The following is an 18665-nucleotide window of genomic DNA, read 5'->3' as shown; positions in this document are numbered from 1 at the left end:
TGTGGATTAGAAAAAAATGTACTTGGTTTTCTATTGCTGGCGCTTATGGTAGTGCTGTCTGGGCTAGAGTGGGGGAAGAGTTAAAAACTCGGAAAGACCTTCAGGTCCCGGTTTTAGATGAGCTAATAATCACCTGGAAGGCAGCGTATTCTGTCTTGAAAACGTTGCAGCCCGCTGAGGATCCGTTGCAATCTAAGGCGGCACCCCCGCCTTCTCGGGCTGATGAGGAAAAGAGCTCATGTGGTATTTTATGTGATAAAGTTAGAAAACCTAAGGATGCTTTCAGCCCCGGATCTGTTGATCCGGAGGACAAGTCGGATTTATCTCCCCCCCACCCCCCCCTCTGACCCCGGGGCGGCTTTTGCGGATGCTGCTCCCGCTGCTCGAAAGCTTTTAGAATTACAAAGACGTAAATCAGTGGAGGGGGGGGAGGTAGTGTTGTTTGGAAGACGCGGTAGTTCCTTCTGCACCGCCCTATGAAACACTTGAGAACATTGGGGGACCTCTGATTGATTTGGATACTCAGATAAATGAACCTCAGGCGTTTCCAATTAGCAGTCAGATGTTTGATCAGTGTCGTCAGGATACTTTAAAGAATGGTGATGTTGCTTTGTTAACTGCCATGCCGGTCGTGTATAGAAATGGTCCACTGCCGGAGCATGTAGTGCTTTCCTGAGGCTGTAGAGGTCTAGAAGGCAGTCCGTGATTATGGCTTGCAGAATAATTTTACCATTAATCTTATTTCAGCTATTAGTGATAGTTATATTATGGCACCAGCCGATTGGAATGCCCTGCTGCGTATGGTTGTATCAGCAGCTCAATATATCGTTTGGTGGGCTGAATGTCAGGAGTTAGTTAAGGTGCAGGTCTTGGATAACACTGCAGCTGTTTCGGGAACATAGCAGCTGTTTTGTTAGGAGAAACGCGAGAGCTACCCCCCAAGCGCAAACGGAGATGCCGCGAGCAGCGTTTCAGCAGGCTGCGGACCTAGCCTTAAAAGCCTTATGTAGAGTACCCAAAGCAAGGCGGCGGGAATCGTCTTTTGCCGCTATTAGACGCGCCGCAGGAGCCCTATGTTTCTTTTATAGATCGACTTCAAACAGCTATTTCAAGGCAGGTAGATAATGAGGAAGCAGCTCGTTCAGCTGGCCTTTGAAAATGCAAATGTAGGCTCTCAGAAGGCAATTACCCCGATTAGGCACTCTGTTAATAGTTGAGCTATTGAGACCTTGTCAAAATGTAGGCTCAGAGAAAAATAAGGCATCTGTCTGGGCTACAGCCCTTGCTTAGCAGCTTACGCTGGGCAGAAAGGGTTTGAAGTGTTTTGAATGTGGTAAAGAGGGTCATCTTGGAAAAGAGTGTCCGATCGGGGGCGGGGACGGGACGGTCAGAAAAGAAACAGTAAGCGTCAGCCGACTACGCGTTGTCCGCGCTGCGGAAAGGGCTATCACTGGAGCAATCAATGCCGATCAAAGCTTAACAACCAAGGCCAGTTAATACAGAGAAACGGTAAGCGAGACCCGGCGCCCCCCGAATCAACAACAGGTTCTGGTACAGCCAGGAGATGCTGCCAGTGCCGCTGTCTCAGCCGGCATGCACTCCCGGAGACGCACAATCGGGGATCTCACAACAGGGAGTGCCGGGTTGGATTTGGTCACAGTCACAAACACCATAAAAACAGATTCGACTGTGCATTTATTAGACACAGGAGTCTACTGCCCTTTGTCCAAAGGTTTTTGTGATCTTTTGCTGCGTTGCTCATCTGCTACACACTCTGGTTTGTTTGTCTTGCCTGGTTGATTCTGATTTTGAAGGACAAATCAAAATTATGGTGTGGACGCCACACTCACCTTGTACTATTTCCTCTGGTCAGTCAGTGGCACAGCTTTTGTTATTGCCATTCTCTGTCCCTGCTGCTGCTGATTGCAAGAGGGGGCAAGGAGGTTTTGGGAGTACTGGTAACCCACAGATATCTTGGACCCGACAGGTGACTGCTGGACAACCACTTTCAACTGTCCTTATAAAAGGCCAACCTTTCGTCGGGATGGTTGACACTGGTGCCAATGTCCTGATCATGTGAGAAACGTCTGTCGTGCCAATGAACAGGCCCACACAGATCCTTCAAGGAAGCACAGTTTATTTACATTATTGCAAGAATGGGTGACCTAAGCAAGTAGGCACACCCATAGTAAGGTGAATAACAGTTTATATTCCCTATTCCCGACGCAAAGTTCCCTCCCCTGTTTCCCCACTGGCTGGGTACTCCAGGGTTTACAGCCTATCTGACGCTTCAAATTATCCTATAAGTTTCCCGCCTCTGTTTACACATTCCATTCTAGCAGTTTACTTTTTACCTTTTAAGGTAAAATTTTGACCTTTCTTGCCCCCTTGGCTGTCTTCCCAATCCCCAAAATGATCTATACCTACTGGTGCCATCCTGCTCCTAGGAGCAAGATAGAAGTGGCTTTGTTTGGTCGTATCTTGGGCCATAAATCCTTCTCCATGTTCAGATCCCCCAGATGGAGCCCAATTAAGTCCCTCAGTTTCTTGGGCCATAAACCACTCTTGGTGTAATCGGAATGTGCAGATATCTCACTTATCTTAAACAAACTATATATTCCTAACACTAAAGTATATATAGATATATATATGAACCAAACCCGAGACTATGTTTCTAACACTAGAATGCAAAATCAACACTACATTTCATTTCTAACAATTCCCCCTTCTTTTATTTACCCTACTGTTGCTTTTTGCATTATCTCAGGTTGTTTTGTAAGATGCCTCTAGTTCGGACAACATGATTTCACATCTTTCTTCTGGATTTTGCTCATCTAATAATAGCATTGTGTTAGCGTATGAAGGTGGCTTTAGAGGCATTTGCTTTGATAAAGCAGTTTCAATGAGACGTTGAACAAGACCTCGTACGCATGGAATTATGCAGCATCCTATCGCAATCATTACTCCTGCCATTATAATTAAGGATGTTAAAATGGAAATTATCATCCCCTTCCATTTCCCAAACCAGGACTCTAACCATCCAGTGGGCGAGCTATCTATTCCCAAATTTTCTGCTAATTCATCTGCCAGAGTAGCGAGTCCTTGCAGTGCCTTAGTTATTGTACCATCAGGGGCAGTGTTATTTGGGATAAAAGTACAGCACTTATTCCCCAGCATTACACATACACCCCCCTTTTCAGCCAGTATCATGTCTAATGCTATTCTATTTTCCCATGCCATCCTGCTGGTGGCATCCAGTTGTTCTGCAATTCCTTTGACTGCATCCCTCGTATAGTTGATGAACCTTTGTTGATTATAATAAATATAATTTATCCAATCCACATTTTTGTTGACTGTTACCCACCAGAACAGGAAGGATTCAAATCCTGCAGCTGATTTCTAGCTTTGTGCTCATCAGGAACTCCCCTAGGGACCCCAATAGCATCAATGTAAATCTTATCATCAAATGATATCCCTAGACCTCTTTTTGTTCTCTCTCTCTCTCAACATGAGGCTCTTTTACATATGCCAGGGTGAATGGAATGGCCAATTGAATAAGAGCACACGTACCTTTCCAATTGTAAGGAAGCACAGACCTTAGAATTTTTCCTCCACAATACCACCACAGATCTGCCCTGGGGATGCTCGTAGCTGAGTAGTTTCCTGCTTTGTCACCAGTCACATTCAGTGACTCAATACACATCTCCAAATCTCCGAGATACCTGGCAGCATTCACATCTTGTCGTGAGAGACAAGCTGTATGGTTACCGGGCACTACAGAGAAAGCAGGAGGCACTCTGAGGTCTTTAGTCTGTACAGCAGGAAAAAGCAGCGATAGAGACTTGCAAGCCTCATCGCCCCATGCAGTTGTGTCTTGGTATAAAGCAATCATGCATTTCATTCCCTGTGGGTCTTTGCTCCACCCCAATGGAAAAGGAACTATCTGTGCCATAGGCCTCCCTGAGGCACAAACATAGCAATTACTTTGATTCAAACTTTGCACTGTATATTTGACCCATTCTACCCAGGCATTTGTGTCTCCATATCCAGTTTCAATTTCAAAGGTTTGCTTTATATCCTTAACCTCTGTCAAGTTTACTACCTTTGGATCATTTAGTGGATTCCAACTTTTTATTTTAGGAAAAACAGTAGGACGTACCTTTTCCAATTCAAGCTCTGACTCTCTCACCACTATTCTAAACCTTCCCACCGGATAAGCACCAGTTATCTCAATTCCAAGCCCATATGTGCGATTAACTTCTTTGTCAACTTTTGCAAGACTGATGACTATAGGATTACACCGTAGATGCTGACAGCTGGGAATAGATGATCCCCTAAACATTCTGAGTTGTTTTTTAGAGGGTTTCCCTGACTAGGAGAAGCTGCCCATCCCTTAGCAGCAGTCGTGAACCATACGCTAGACCGTTGTCCACATGGCTTGCCTACTGCTACAACACTTTCAGGATACAAATATTTATTTGCATATCTCCACTTCCTCTGAGATTCTAAGGGTCTGCATCAAACACTATGGTTTGGGGAGTGCTCTCTTCCGTTACATTTATCCACAGTTGGACTGGGTAGCTCTGAGGTGCTACAACATTTATGTCTAGAGACCCCTGGATGTTCCACAGACAACAACTCACTATTATGATGATCTCCCTCATTTTCAATTCTACTGCTTCTTCAGTTTAAGGCACAAGGGGTTTTCAGTTGGGTAGGCCCGCCACTGTTCTTTCTCAGGTGGAGCCTCTACTGGTCCTTTGAGTCGGGTATAATGAGTCCACCCTTTCTCAGCTGTCCGGACGGCAGTCTCTGTAGTCAACAGAACCTGAAATGGTCCTTCCCAGGTTGGTTGGAGTTTGGCTTCTTTCCAGGATTTAACCAGGACCCAGTCTCCAGGCTGAAATCGATGCACTGCAAATTCCAAGGGTGGAGTCTGCGCCAAGAGCCCTTGGTGCCTAAGGAAGGACAAAGAAGATGACAACCCGAGTATATAGTTCCTCAGAAAAACATCTTTAGTTTCGAACTGTGGAAGTCCATCACCTTTGCCTAAATATGGCAGTCCAAACAGCATTTCATAAGGTGACACCCCTATGTCTTTGCGAGGAGCAGTCCTAATTCTTAGCAGAGCAATAGGTAGGCACTTAGTCCAAGGCAATTTAGTTTCCAGCATTAACTTTGACAACTGCTTTTTTAAGGTCTGATTAATTCTTTCCACCCTTCCAGAAGAAGGAGGGTGCCAAGGGGTATGGAAATCCCAAGAAATACCCAGGCTCCTGTGGGGTCTTTGTTGATTCTAGTCCTTTATCGTCTTTGTCCTGCCTCTGTCCTGGTCCTGTCTCCAGTCTCCCGCTGGTAGATTGCCCAGGTGGGTCAGAATCCACATGAGTGTGTCTGTAGGCAGGCCAGGGTCTTAGAAGACTTGATGTTATCACAACCTACAGGATCCTTGGCATAGTTGACTGATAGCACCTTGTTTTAAAGCAACCCTTAGTATAGCAAATTCATTATTTTAGTAAACTTTTATTAGGCTATATTTCTATTCAATTCACCAACGAATACCCCATGATGTATCATCTCGCTCTCATTCTCCTTTCTCTCTTCCCTCGGCTCTGTTTCCACTCTCTCTCTCTCTTGCACTAGGGGTTCGAGTCTCTGCTTCACAACCTGGTCCATTGTACAAACCATCATTTTAACCTTCTGTTTCTGTTTCTCTTCCTCCCAATTCACATACACTTTCTGTGCTTCTCTCAATAACTCCTCGAGCGGTTTCTCACTCCAACCTTCTACTTTCTGTACCTTCTTTTGAATGTCTGGCCATGCCTTAGTAACAAAATGTATTTTTAACAAACCCTGGGCCACCGGATCCTCAGGGTTCATCCCTGAATATTTCCTCATCTGAGCTCGTAACCTTTGTAAAAAATCTGATGGGGATTCATCCTTCCCTTGCTGGAGTTCAAATGCCTTAATAAAATTTTGGGATCTCGGGACAGCCTCTTTAATTCCCTGTATTATCAGTTCCCTCAGGTCTTTCATATTCTTCCGGTGTACAGGGTTATTATTATCCCAATTGGGATCCACATTGGGGAATTTCTGCTCTGCGGGAACTACCCCTTGCCCGGGGGGGTTCCTCCTTTCCCATTCTTGCAGAGCCGCCTGTCTAATAATTCCCCGTTCTTCTCCACTAAACAGAATATTCATGATGGACATTAATTCTGCCCAGGAATAATAATTAGGACCCAAAAGTTGATCTAATTGTTCGGATAAGCCAACAGGGTCCTCAATCAATGATTTCATTTTCTTTTTAAAGTTCAGCACCTCAGTGCTTGTCAGCAGGGCACTGACATATCCCACCTGTCCCGGGCCAAGAGGTACTTCCTGGAGGGGAAACATAACTTCCACCGAGCCTGCCCGTCAGTGGTTGCTCCCTTGTATGGGAAAACTCTCCAAATCTATTTTACATTGTTCCAATTGTCTTCTCAATTTTGGAAGATTTGTCAAAGGGGAAGCACTCGCAGCACTCGCAGCTTCCTTCTAAGTGCTGTCACAGTGCTCAGGGTCCTGTAAAGGGGGAGAGGAATTCACAGGAGTGTGTGAAGTAGGGGGATGATTTACAACACTCTCCTGGGGCTCAGGGTTGTGAGGAGGTGGAGGAGGGTTAACAGGACCGTCCTGGGGACGCTCTGTAATCCAGCACAGAGCATACTCACACTCCTCCAAAGAAAAAGGAATTTTTGCATTGACATAGAAATGCAAATCCTGGCACAGCCAGCTATTATCCAACCCATACTTCGGCCAAAATACATGCCGCCCCTGTATGGGTTCCCATGTCCAGATAAACACACAATAGTTTATCATCTTCTTCTTATCCTTCCCTTTAGTACCTGACATGTCTTCCCAGTACTTCCCAGTACTTCAGCACCCTCCCTAAAGGACTGTCTGGAGGAATTGCTCCCGAGGATATTCCCTTATCCTCCCTAGGCCTAGCGCTTTTCTTTCCCATTCCCGAGACTCTCCTTGCACTCTTTTGCTCTCGCTTCGGGAATCACCAAGTTCCCTGGTGCCAGGGTCTTCCAAAGCTGCACAATCAGAGTCCACTGGCAGCAAATCCTCTGGCCACAAAATCCAAGTCCACTGGCCAAGTTCACCCCTCCTGGCGCCTTCAGAGAATGTTCCTCCATGAGTACAGGGGGACAGCCTGCCATCTCGCCATGGGTTGTGTTAAAAATTACTCGTTAAATTGACTGAGTAATATTCAGGGTTTTATTGATTCATAGCAAGTAGAAAGCGAGCAAAAGCAGCGCTGGGTGACAGGGGAGTCTGCGCTCCACCACTGCCACACGCTTAAAACAAATCGCTAGTCTTTTATACTCTTCTTCTTCCGTATTCTTGCACTTCTGCTTTCCTTTAGTGTTGTACTCTGCATTTTCTTCCTCCTGGTAATCCCATATATGGTATGGTTTATATAACATTTTGCTTAATACATACTTATTGGCGGCAAAGCATACATTGTGCAACGCTTATAACAGTTTGCTTAGTATATATTTAACAGCGGCAAAGCATACATTGTGCAAAGCTTGGCAGTTTTGCATGGGTGTTTCTCTGTTAGTACTTCCCTTTTTCTAACCACAGTATAGGGGTGTTACAAAACTTTTAGTTTATTGATAGTTTAATACACATTATCTGTTTCTAACAATTCCCCCCTTTTTCTTTTTATCCTATGTTATTAAACTATCTCGTCTGCTTCTACAAATCTTTCACAAGCTTCACATCTCCTATCACATCCACAAGGTTGTTTACAATTACATTCGAGATATACATCTTTATAAGTACCACAGGTACAATATGCTTCTGGTACTTTTTGTGGCACTTGTTGATATTCAGTTCTAGAAGTCAAAATCATTAATTTCGTAATATCAAATCTTTCTTTTACAAATTGTAACACATATTTTATAATACATGGTCCAAATATTAATCCTAATAAAACTAGTATCAATGGTCCAGCCAGAGCAGACAAGAGTTGTTAGCCATGGTTTTGCACTAAACCAATTTTCATACCATGTTGTACCGGTCTCTAGATCTTTTTTTACGTTGGTCTAGTCTTTTTCGAAGTTCTGCCATTGAATCTTGGACTACTCCAGTATAATCTATGAATGTGCAACATTCTTCTTGGAGGGCTACACACAATCCTCCTTCCTTGAGGAATAACAGATCTAAACCTCTTCTATTCTGCAAGGCCACTTCAGAAAGAGACTTGACCGAGGTTGACAATTGATTAATTGATTGTTCTATTCTAATTAGATCTTCATTTACTGCTATTTGTAATGCCTGCATTTGTTCACTCTTAATAATTGAGGCTATACCCGTTCCAGCTCCCACACCTCCTGCAATTAGCAAAGTAGCTAAGGAAATTGCAGTAATTGGCTCTCTTTTTTGTCTACTGAGGCCTTTCTCAAAATGATGCATAACATCTTCCATTGAATGGTACATTAAACGTGGAATGATTATTACCTGAACACAAAATTGAGATACATTAAACACTTGTAATGATATACACGGTGTCACCCCAATATCTGAGCACACCCATTTTGCTCCTGTAGCCGGTATTGCCCACTTGTAGGTTTCTGTAAAGTCATTCCCTGGGTGTCCTGCTTGTCCTCACTGCAAGGACATTCTGAGGGATTGGTTCCGTTTGACCATTTAATTTTATCTGATTGTCCTACTGCTTCATAGTAAGGTGGTCTAACATTAAAACATAACCAGCATTCTTTAGTTAAATTTGGCTTGGTGTTGTTCAATGCTAAATAAGACGCTTGCATTATTTCCCACAAGGGGTCTTGAAAGTTTTTATATGGCGTTATCGCTATTTCTGACCTATTTTGTGGATCAGTGTGGTTTCTTAATTCCATAATGGTTGATGAGGGTTTCCATGTACACTGTTAAAGTATAACGTCAATATGACTAGGGTAAGTCCAAAAGAGCGGAGGCCTGGCCAATTATTTGCTACATTACCACTCCTTTCGGGGCGCTTGGTGTGATCCCATCTTAAATTCTGTTCTCCACATTTTTGTACTCCTCTGTCTCGCCCGTCGACTCGGTTGCTTCGAGCCACGGGGATTATCATCTTCTCGACAGCAGGTGTATTCTTCAGGAGAATATTCGGGGATCGTACCATTCCCTTCAAAAATATCACAAAAGAAGTGGATACTTTTCCTTTTACTTAAAAATGGCCATAAATCCCCACTACTTTTGACACCCTTTCTATAAACATATATGATTGGTTCTTATACATGGAAACAAATTCCTCTTCCACATTTAACAATATTTTTTTTACAAATAATATACAATTAACGATATCACTAATGCTATTATGATTCCTAAAATACACTATACATAAAAAGGTAAGTTCTCAAACCAAGTCCAAATCATTCAGAGCTTATCGCTTTAGTATCAGTTTGGTTTCTCCTAGAGGGCTGATGACCTTCCACTGAGGTGGGGATACAGGTCCTTTTATTCGGCTTGCATGAGTCCAACCACGCTCCGTTGTTCTTACAGCAGTTTTTGTGGTAAGCAAAACAAGAAAAGGTCCTTCCCATTTAGGTTTTAAAGTCTCTTCTTTCCATATCCGGATTAGGATCCAATCCCCAGGTTTTATATTATGTATTTTCAAGTCCAATGGAGGTCTTTGTACTATCAACCCTCTCTTCCATAATTCTTCCCTATGTTTTGACAATTGTGAAATATATACTTCTAAGGTTTGGTCTTGTACCAAAACATTTTCTTGTGGTTTTTCAATATTATAGGGCATACCATATACCATTTCATACGCAGAAATTCCCAAATCAGATCTAGGTCTAGTTCTCAAAATTAATAATGCCATAGGTAAGCATCTTAACCAAGATAATTTTGTTTCAATCATCAATTTGGTTAACACTGTTTTAATTTCCCCATTCAGTCTCTCGACTCTCCCTGAGCTCTGTGGATGCCATGGCGTATGGTAGTCCCATCTTATTCCTAAACATTCCGATAATTCTTTTATAATTTTTGAAGTAAAATGTGGCCCGCGATCGGAGTCTATAACTTCAATCACACCATATCGAGGTATTATGTGTTCGAGCAGCACTTTTGTTACCTGGTTGGCAGTAGCTCTTCCCGTGGGAAAGGCCTCTACATAATGAGTTAAATGATCTACTATTACCAAAAGATATCTGTACCTCCCTACCTTGGGAAGTTCAGTAAAGTCAATTTGTATGTTTGAAAAAGGCCTGATTGCTGGGGGTCGCCCTCCCAGTTGTCTTTGCCTACTTCTGTTTCGATTTACTTTTTGACACGTTTCACAAGCTTGTGTTATTGTCTTTGCCACGTTGTATACCCCAATGCAAGAGTATAAGTGTTCGAAATGATCAACTAAAGCTTGAGTTCCCCAATGAGTTTTTTGATGTATTTTTATCATTATTTTTCTGGCCATTCCTTGGGGTAAAACTTCTCTGCCATCAGGTAACACTTGTTTCCTATTCTGTTCTTTGGTTCCCATAAGACACAATTTCTCTTTTTCCTTTTTACTAAAGCTAAAATTTTCTTCATTTAAAGCGTCTGGGGTCTCTTTTACCATTAAAAGGGTGGTAGAATTACCAGCAACTCTTCTGGCTTCTTCATCAGCTACATTATTTCCTCTGATTCTGTAGTTCGTGCCTCTTTGATGATCTTTAACATGAACTACTGCTATTTCAAGTGGACCTCGTAAAGACTTCAAAACTCTTCTTACAAGTTCTTCATGAACTAAACCTTTTCCTTGTGAATTTATAAAACCTCGTTCTTCCCAAATTTTTCCAAATGTATGTACTATCCCATATGCATATTTTGAATCGGTGTATATTGTGCCTATTTTTCCTTTTAATAACTCTAAAGCTTTCCAAAGAGCATATAACTCACATGCCTGGGCTGACCAGCTAACATTTAAAGGTCCTGAATTCATAACTTTGAATTCTCCATTTTCCAATTTAACAATAGCATACCCAGAAAGCCGTTTCCCTTCTACTATTCTAGATGACCCATCTACAAACAAGATATCCCCTTTTTCCAATTCTTCTTCTTCTAAATCGGGCCTTATTTTACTTTGGCATTCTATTGTTTGTAAGCAATCATGTAGTGTTTCCATGTTATTCTCTCCCTGATATAAAAATTCAGCCGGGTTAGTTGCCCCTACAGTCCTAAGTAACAATTTAGGCGATTCAATTAAAATTCCCTCATATTTTAATAATCGACTATCTGTAAGCCATTTTTCTGCCTTTTGCTGCAATACCCCTCTAATGTTATGAGGTGCATATAAAACTATTTCCCCATGGAAAGTGATGCGGTTTGCTTCTTCCAATAATGATGCTGCTGCTACAATAATTTGTATGCATGTTGGCCATCCTCTGCTTACAGGGTCTAATAATTTCGATAAATATGCCACTGGCTTCCTTTTCCCTGCCCATTCCTGGGTCAAAACTCCAAAGGCTGTTCCTCCGTCCGTATTTACAAATAATTGAAAAGGTCTTTTCACATCTGGTAAACTAAGGACTGGTGCTTGACTCAAATCCTTCTTTAAATTCTCAAAGTTCTTTCTATCCTGTAAAGTCCATTTCGGCACATTGTTTTTGGTTAATTGTTCATATAAAAATTTTACTTTTGCACTATAATTCTCTATCCATTGCCTGCAATAGCCAAACAAACCTAAAACCTGCCTTATTTGTCTTTTACTTCTAGGCATTGTCAATTCCAATATTCCTTTAATTCGCTCTGGGTCTATTATTTTTTGTCCTTTAATTAAATAATGGCCTAAATATTTAACTCTTCTTTCTACAAATTGAAGTTTTTCTTCTGACACCCGTAACCCCTTTAATGCTAAAAAGTTAAGCAATTTTATGCTTTCTTCTCTAACTTTTTCCTTTTCACTTTAATCTCTAATTGTAATTCTACTATCAGATCCCGTCCAAGTAAATTAAAATCTGCTTCGGGAACCAACAAGAGTTCACCCACTCCAAATTTGTTTTCTGATTCAAATACTACATCTTTAATTTTATTTACCTTAAAAGGTTCTCCTTTTGCTCCAATAACTTGAACTTTTTCATCAGAAAGTTTGCATCCTTCCGGCAAGTTCCTAATTGTTGATCGTTCTGCCCCTGTGTCTACTAAAAAGGTGAACTCTTGTCTTAGGGGACCTATCTTTAATTTTATCAAGGGCTCTTGGTGACTCCGATCCCCTATAATATAGAGCCCCTGACTATCCTATTCTGCCTTTATCAATTCCTCATCTCGAATTCGCTCTCGGCAGTTTTTCTTAATATGTCCCTTCTTGCCACAGTAAAAACAACTTCCCCGTTCTTTTCGTTCTACATTCTCTGGCCGCCCTTTATCCCTTAATTCCCCTGGACGTCCTCTCCTGTCTTCTCTAACTGCCGCAACCATCATCTGTACCTGCCTTCTAGTACTCTCTTCCTCTCTTCTTACATATACTTTCTGAGCTTCTCTTAATAGTTCATCCAAACCTCTATCCTGCCAATCTTCCAGTTTTTCGAGCTTTCTTCTAATATCCTCCCAAGATTTAGCCACAAAATGGGTTTTTAATACAGCCTGTCCCAAAGGGCTGTGTGGGTCTGCTCCAGAATATAGCTGCAGAGCTTTCCTCAACCTTTCTAACCATTCGGTGGGACTTTCATCTTTTTTTTTGTCTTTCGTTAAAGGCTTTGCTAATGTTTTGTCCACGGGGTACTGCTTCCCGAATGCCTTGGATGACTATAGTTCTTAAATCCCCCATATGGACTCTGTGCTCCGGATTTTGATTGTCCCAATTTGGGTTCTGGAGAGGCCATTTGATGTCGGCTTGTGGCCCTTGGGCATGTCGGGCATCCCATAGTCTCATTCCTGCCCGTCTAATCATGTCTCTTTCTTCAGCGGTAAACAGCTGACTTAATATAGAGCTCATCTCTGTCCATGTATATAAGCTGGGTCCCAAAAACTGATCTAACCTTTCGGCTACACCCAATGGGTCATCTAATAAATTCCCCATTTCAGTCCTCTTAAATTCCCTTAAATCTCCCGAATTTAGGGGAACAGATACATATCCTATTCCAGGTTGGGGTCCTCCCATAGGAACCTCCCTTAGGGGATACACTTGAGCCTGATCTCTTTGACTCCTGGTTTTCCTCCTAGCTGGAGGGGTTATATGATCTGCAATATTAGGCGCATCTGGCACTACTGGAGGTGGTGGTGGTACTGGTGCCGGTGCCGGAGGAACATATGGGGGTAGATTTAATAAAAGTTCCTCCTCTTTTTCTTCTCTCTCCTTCTTTTCTTTTAAATAAAATAAGAAGGTCTGAGGCTTTTCTACCCAAATTGCTGCATATGCACTCTCCTCTGGATTAAATGGATTCTTACCATTCACCCAGGAATTCAATTGTTGTTTTACCCAATCTTCATCCGACCCATAAACAGGCCAGGTAACTCCTTTCTTTATTTTCTTCCCTCCCCATTTCTTAGTACAATATTCTATCATCTTTTCTTTAGTTTTCCCTGCTGTTCCAGGAAAATACCTCCAATTATCTAACATGAATGAAAGAGGGGTATCCTTGGGGACCTTCCCCATGGGGTTCAAAAGCTTGCTTCCTTCTGCCCCCATCTTCTGGAATATCGTCACACACACTCACTCTCGCTCCCCTCGTTCCTAGCCCAGTCCCTCGCGGGAGTTGGGAAACGTAGTACTAAAGGGTCCACACTCACTTGGTTCAGTATGTCGAACCTCTCAGTCGTTATATTCCAGGAATCCCGACCCCGCCCGAACGGAACACCTTTTTATACTTACGCAATCCTGCGTCTTCGTCCGGACTTTAGTGCACCAAAGATTAAGGGATCGTTTCCGGTCTCAATTGCTCGCTTTCTAGAATTTAGGTTCGTCGAAGTGGGCGAAAGTGGTCCACTGACCCCGGGGGCCGAGAAACACTCGGGGCGCCTCCCCAGGGGATGGTAGAGCACTAATTTCCCATCCGAGTCACGGCACCAATTTGTTAAAAATTACTCGTTAAATTGACTGAGTAATATTCAGGGTTTTATTGATTCATAGCAAGTAGAAAGCGAGCAAAAGCAGCGCTGGGTGACAGGGGAGTCTGCGCTCCACCACTGCCACACGCTTAAAACAAATCGCTAGTCTTTTATACTCTTCTTCTTCCGTATTCTTGCACTTCTGCTTTCCTTTAGTGTTGTAATCTGCATTTTCTTCCTCCTGGTAATCCCATATATGGTATGGTTTATATAACATTTTGCTTAATACATACTTATTGGCGGCAAAGCATACATTGTGCAACGCTTATAACAGTTTGCTTAGTATATATTTAACAGCGGCAAAGCATACATTGTGCAAAGCTTGGCAGTTTTGCATGGGTGTTTCTCTGTTAGTACTTCCCTTTTTCTAACCACAGTATAGGTTGCTTAGTATATATTTAACAGCGGCAAAGCATACATTGTGCAAAGCTTGGCAGTTTCGCATGGGTGTTTCTCTGTTAGTACTTCCCCTTTTCTAACCACAGTATAGGGGTGTTACAAAACTTTTAGTTTATTGATAGTTTAATACACATTATCTGTTTCTAACAGGTTGCAGGGAAACTTTTGTTAGGGCACCTTCTTCCCCTTCTTCCTCACCAACAACCAGCACCACTCTCCTTCCTCAGCACAGCTCTTCCCCCTTCAAGTGCTTCTCTGCCCAGGTGTTATAGCAGTTCTTTCATATGTTAATCGCTGAGGTGCATCTATTGTCCCTCTAATGGCTCCTTGGCTGGGTCTGGAGCAGGGGCAGCTTCTCAGCTTCTTACCACTCCTGTGGCCCTTCCCCCGCTACCAAAAAACCCACCAAACCAAACCAGAACATCTTCCAACCTCCAAAATGATGGAGACGCTTCTTAAGAGATAACATAAGGAAACTCACATGGGTGCAGATGCATTGGTGAACAACATTAAAAGATCTGCCATTGAGCCAAAAATGCAGACTAAAGCAGACATCATAGTGAAAAGGCACAACATCTGTTGTACATACAACCCCAAGATACAAAGAAAACCCCCAGCAGGAAACATAAAAAGAGGAATCACTCCAGGGGAATACTGGCAAATAGATTTTTTTGAGTTACCAAAATGTAATGGGTACAAGTATTTGCTTTTTTTGGTAGACACCTTTTCAGGATGGCCAGAGGCTTTTCCTTGCCGCACCAGTCGGGCCAGGGTGGTTACTAAAATCTTGTTGAAAGAGATAATTCCTACGTTTGGAATTCCTGTGGACCTGTCTTCTGATAATGGACCCCACTTTGTTGCAGAAGTGATCCAAGGAGTGTCCAAGCTTCTACAATTCAAATGGGACTTGCACACTCCATGGAATCCACAGTCTAATGGGAAGGTAGAGAGAATGAATCAGATCATTAAAAGACAAATTGCTAAATTATGCCAGGAAACTTGCCTTAAGTGGATCAATGTTTTACCTATGGCATTACTGAGAATTAGAATCACTCCAAGAGTCAGGGAAGGAGTGAGCCCATTCAAGATTCTGTATGGTAAACCTTATCCAGTTAACAGCATTGTAAGAAGAAGTGAACAGATGCATATCAAAGGGGAGGGAATGTTGAAAGATTATTTGCTGTCTCTGTTGTGGGTTTTGTCATCCCTTCACAGGTACCTGAACCAGAGAACCCCTCTGCCTTTGGACTCATCCGTGCATCAATGCCAACCCGGAGACTCAGTCTTCATCTGGACCTGGAAAGAGGAGCCACTGAAGGAGAAGTGGCACCTATGATTGATGTCCCTATTCCTTCCAGTATCTCCTGGACCAACCTCTGGATACACACAACCTGCTAAAATATTACCGGGAAAATATGCCGAAGAAGGAAAATATGAGCGAGACTTAAATGATTAAAAGCTTATATATATATATATATATGTATGTCTCAAAGGTGAGAATCCATGTCAGTTATTAATTGAAATAAGTAAAATTTGGAGGGGAAAAATCACATTTGGAAAAAAATCACATAAAAGAGAACGTAAGGGACACTCAGAATAAAAATAAGGCCTAGATAGCAGTGAAACAGTAAGAATTAGACAAAACCAGATTCCAATCAGAGAAAAACACTCCACAAGCAGTCAATAGCCCAGCCTTGAGACAGGCCTGCAGGACACCTGCTAGACAGATGAAAGGGATGGAAAGAAGCACTCCCCACAGCTTATCTTGGTTACAGCCTTGAACACTGGGGAAAAACACATTGAGTAATTGAAATCACCATATTAATAGATTCATGAGCCATTAGCATACTAAAATTCACACCCACAGGCTAGAGGGACCCCTACTAACAACAAGCCCTTTACTCTTTGAGCATGTGTAGTGAAATTTTTGGGTATTGACACTTGAAACGGAAGCGAGGAATTAGTTAACCAATCGTGTATGCAAGTGATAGAATTATGTTAGAGATAAAGTTCTTTCTCACATTTTGGGGTATAAAAGTAGCACTTGTGTTTTGGGAAACTGAGCTTGCTTTGTGGAATACCACCCTGCTCCCTTTTCTGCTCAGAACTAGATGTTAAAGCAAATATCTCAACTGTGTGTGTGGATTGGCTTCTTGTGAAAGAGTTACAGCAAGTCCTGGGAACGATAGGTTACTGGCGTAAACACATCCCTGGCTTTTCCATTGTTGCTCATCCCTTGTACACGTTGCTCAGGAAAGGCAAGCGTCACGGTTTAACTCAGGATCGACAATTAAACAAATAACAATCCCCTCCCGCTCCCACTCAGGTAGGGAAAGGAGAGAGACAATAAGGAGAGAGGCTTCCAGATTGAAAACTAAAGTAGACAGATGCAATGAAATACCACTGATAAAAGAAAATATGTGCTAATATATACAAATATGTTCAGGAATGTGCAACAGCCCTTTCACCTCCCCCCCCCCCCAGCAACTCCCACAGCACTCCCAAAAAGTCCTGGACCACTTCTGGAGATAGCGACAAGGCAGACAGGAGCTGAGGGCAGAGGTATGAGGGTCAGGAATGCACAGGCCTAGGGATTAACAGTGATGGATAGACGGAGTCCTCCCTGGATGCTGGCCTTGGATGGAAGAGAAGAGAAAAGGGAGTTGACTTCCATGATCCCGGAATTTATACCAAGTGTAACATATATATGGGATGTAATAATATCTTTGGCCAATTTTGCTATCTGTCTAGTCCGCTTCTTCCTATGGGAGGGTTGTAGACACGACTCTTCTGCTCCTTTAGTGTCTGAAGCAGCAGATCTGACAAGCGGAATAAAGTGGCCTTGGTCTCTGAGGAGTAACTATAAACATTTGGGCGCTACCAGTCCACTATCTGGAAAAACTCGCTGCTAGTTTCAGCAAGTGTGCTGCTTAAAAGAGAGTTCACTGAAGGAAAAAAAATATCAATACAAAGAAAATTTGCTTTATCCTGGCTCAAACCAGGACAGCAAGGCTTGGGAATGGACAGAGCAGCATGCAAACATGTTAGAATTGTTAAAAACAGAACTTAGACTGTGCCGGCAGCTGGGTCCCATACACCTGACAGACCCTGTCCACATAGAATGGGAGTTCAGCGAGCATGGTTGCCATTGTAATCTACGGCAAAGGGGACCAGAAGGGCTGGAGAGATCCTTAGAATTCAGCTCCCACTCTTTCACTGACACCGAAACAAGATATTAAAAAAGGGTTTGCTATCCATAACTCGAGCACTACAAAGGGCAGAAAGAATAAGACAGGATCAAAATATAATAATTTGCAGACCTTTTAAAATTCTGGACATAGTTCGTAAGGGCACAGCAGCACCAGCTGGCATTCTACAGAACCTGACAGTCCTCAAATGGTATGTATACCTGGAAGGCATTAATGAACTCATGCCTGTGACGGAGGGCAATATTGAAGCATCTAAATTGCAGAAAGATATATAGACAGCACTTTGTTGTTCCAAGCCCTGCCAAATAAACCATCTCCAATTTGGGAAGCACCTCCACTGAAGGAAGACAGGGACCTTAAGGGAGTATGGTTCACTGATGCATCGTCCAGTAGACAACAAAATGAGTGGAACTATAAGGATGTGGCACTGGAGGTAGCAACAGAGGAAAGACTAAGTGAAACAGGGAAAGGAAGTGCACAGGCAGGAGAGCTCAGAGCAGTGGTGCCAGCCATATTTACACTGACTTATATGCTGTCTTCAAGGGAGCTACTGAGTGGGAAGGCTACTGGGCAGCCAACAACTGGGAGGTAAATAGAGTCCCAATCTGGCAAACTGGCCTCTGGAAGTAATTGTTAGAAATAGGAGAATGGAGGGTTCTACCTGTTGGTTGGGTGAAAAGACATGGTCAGCTTCTATTGCTGCCCAATTCAATCAACAAGTTGACAGCCTCACACAACTACATGAAATTGATGTTGTAAGTGATGACCACGAATGGGAAAGGCTACTCAAATGGTTACACGTAATGTGAGGTCACACCAGATGAGCTGACATATGTTGGAAAGGCATAGACCATGGGTGGCCTGTATCTGTAAAGCCATGTGAACAACTGGCAACAGCCTGTTCACAACATCATCTGTGACTCAACAAAGACCATCCAAGCAAGGCACCCCTCCTGCATATCTGGGACAAGAAGACAC

The sequence above is a fragment of the Apus apus genome, chromosome W (genome assembly GCF_020740795.1).
Source record: "Apus apus isolate bApuApu2 chromosome W, bApuApu2.pri.cur, whole genome shotgun sequence".
Lineage (NCBI taxonomy): Eukaryota > Metazoa > Chordata > Aves > Apodiformes > Apodidae > Apus > Apus apus.
The sequence above is the reverse complement of the archived record's forward strand: the minus strand, read 5'-3'. Positions refer to the sequence as shown.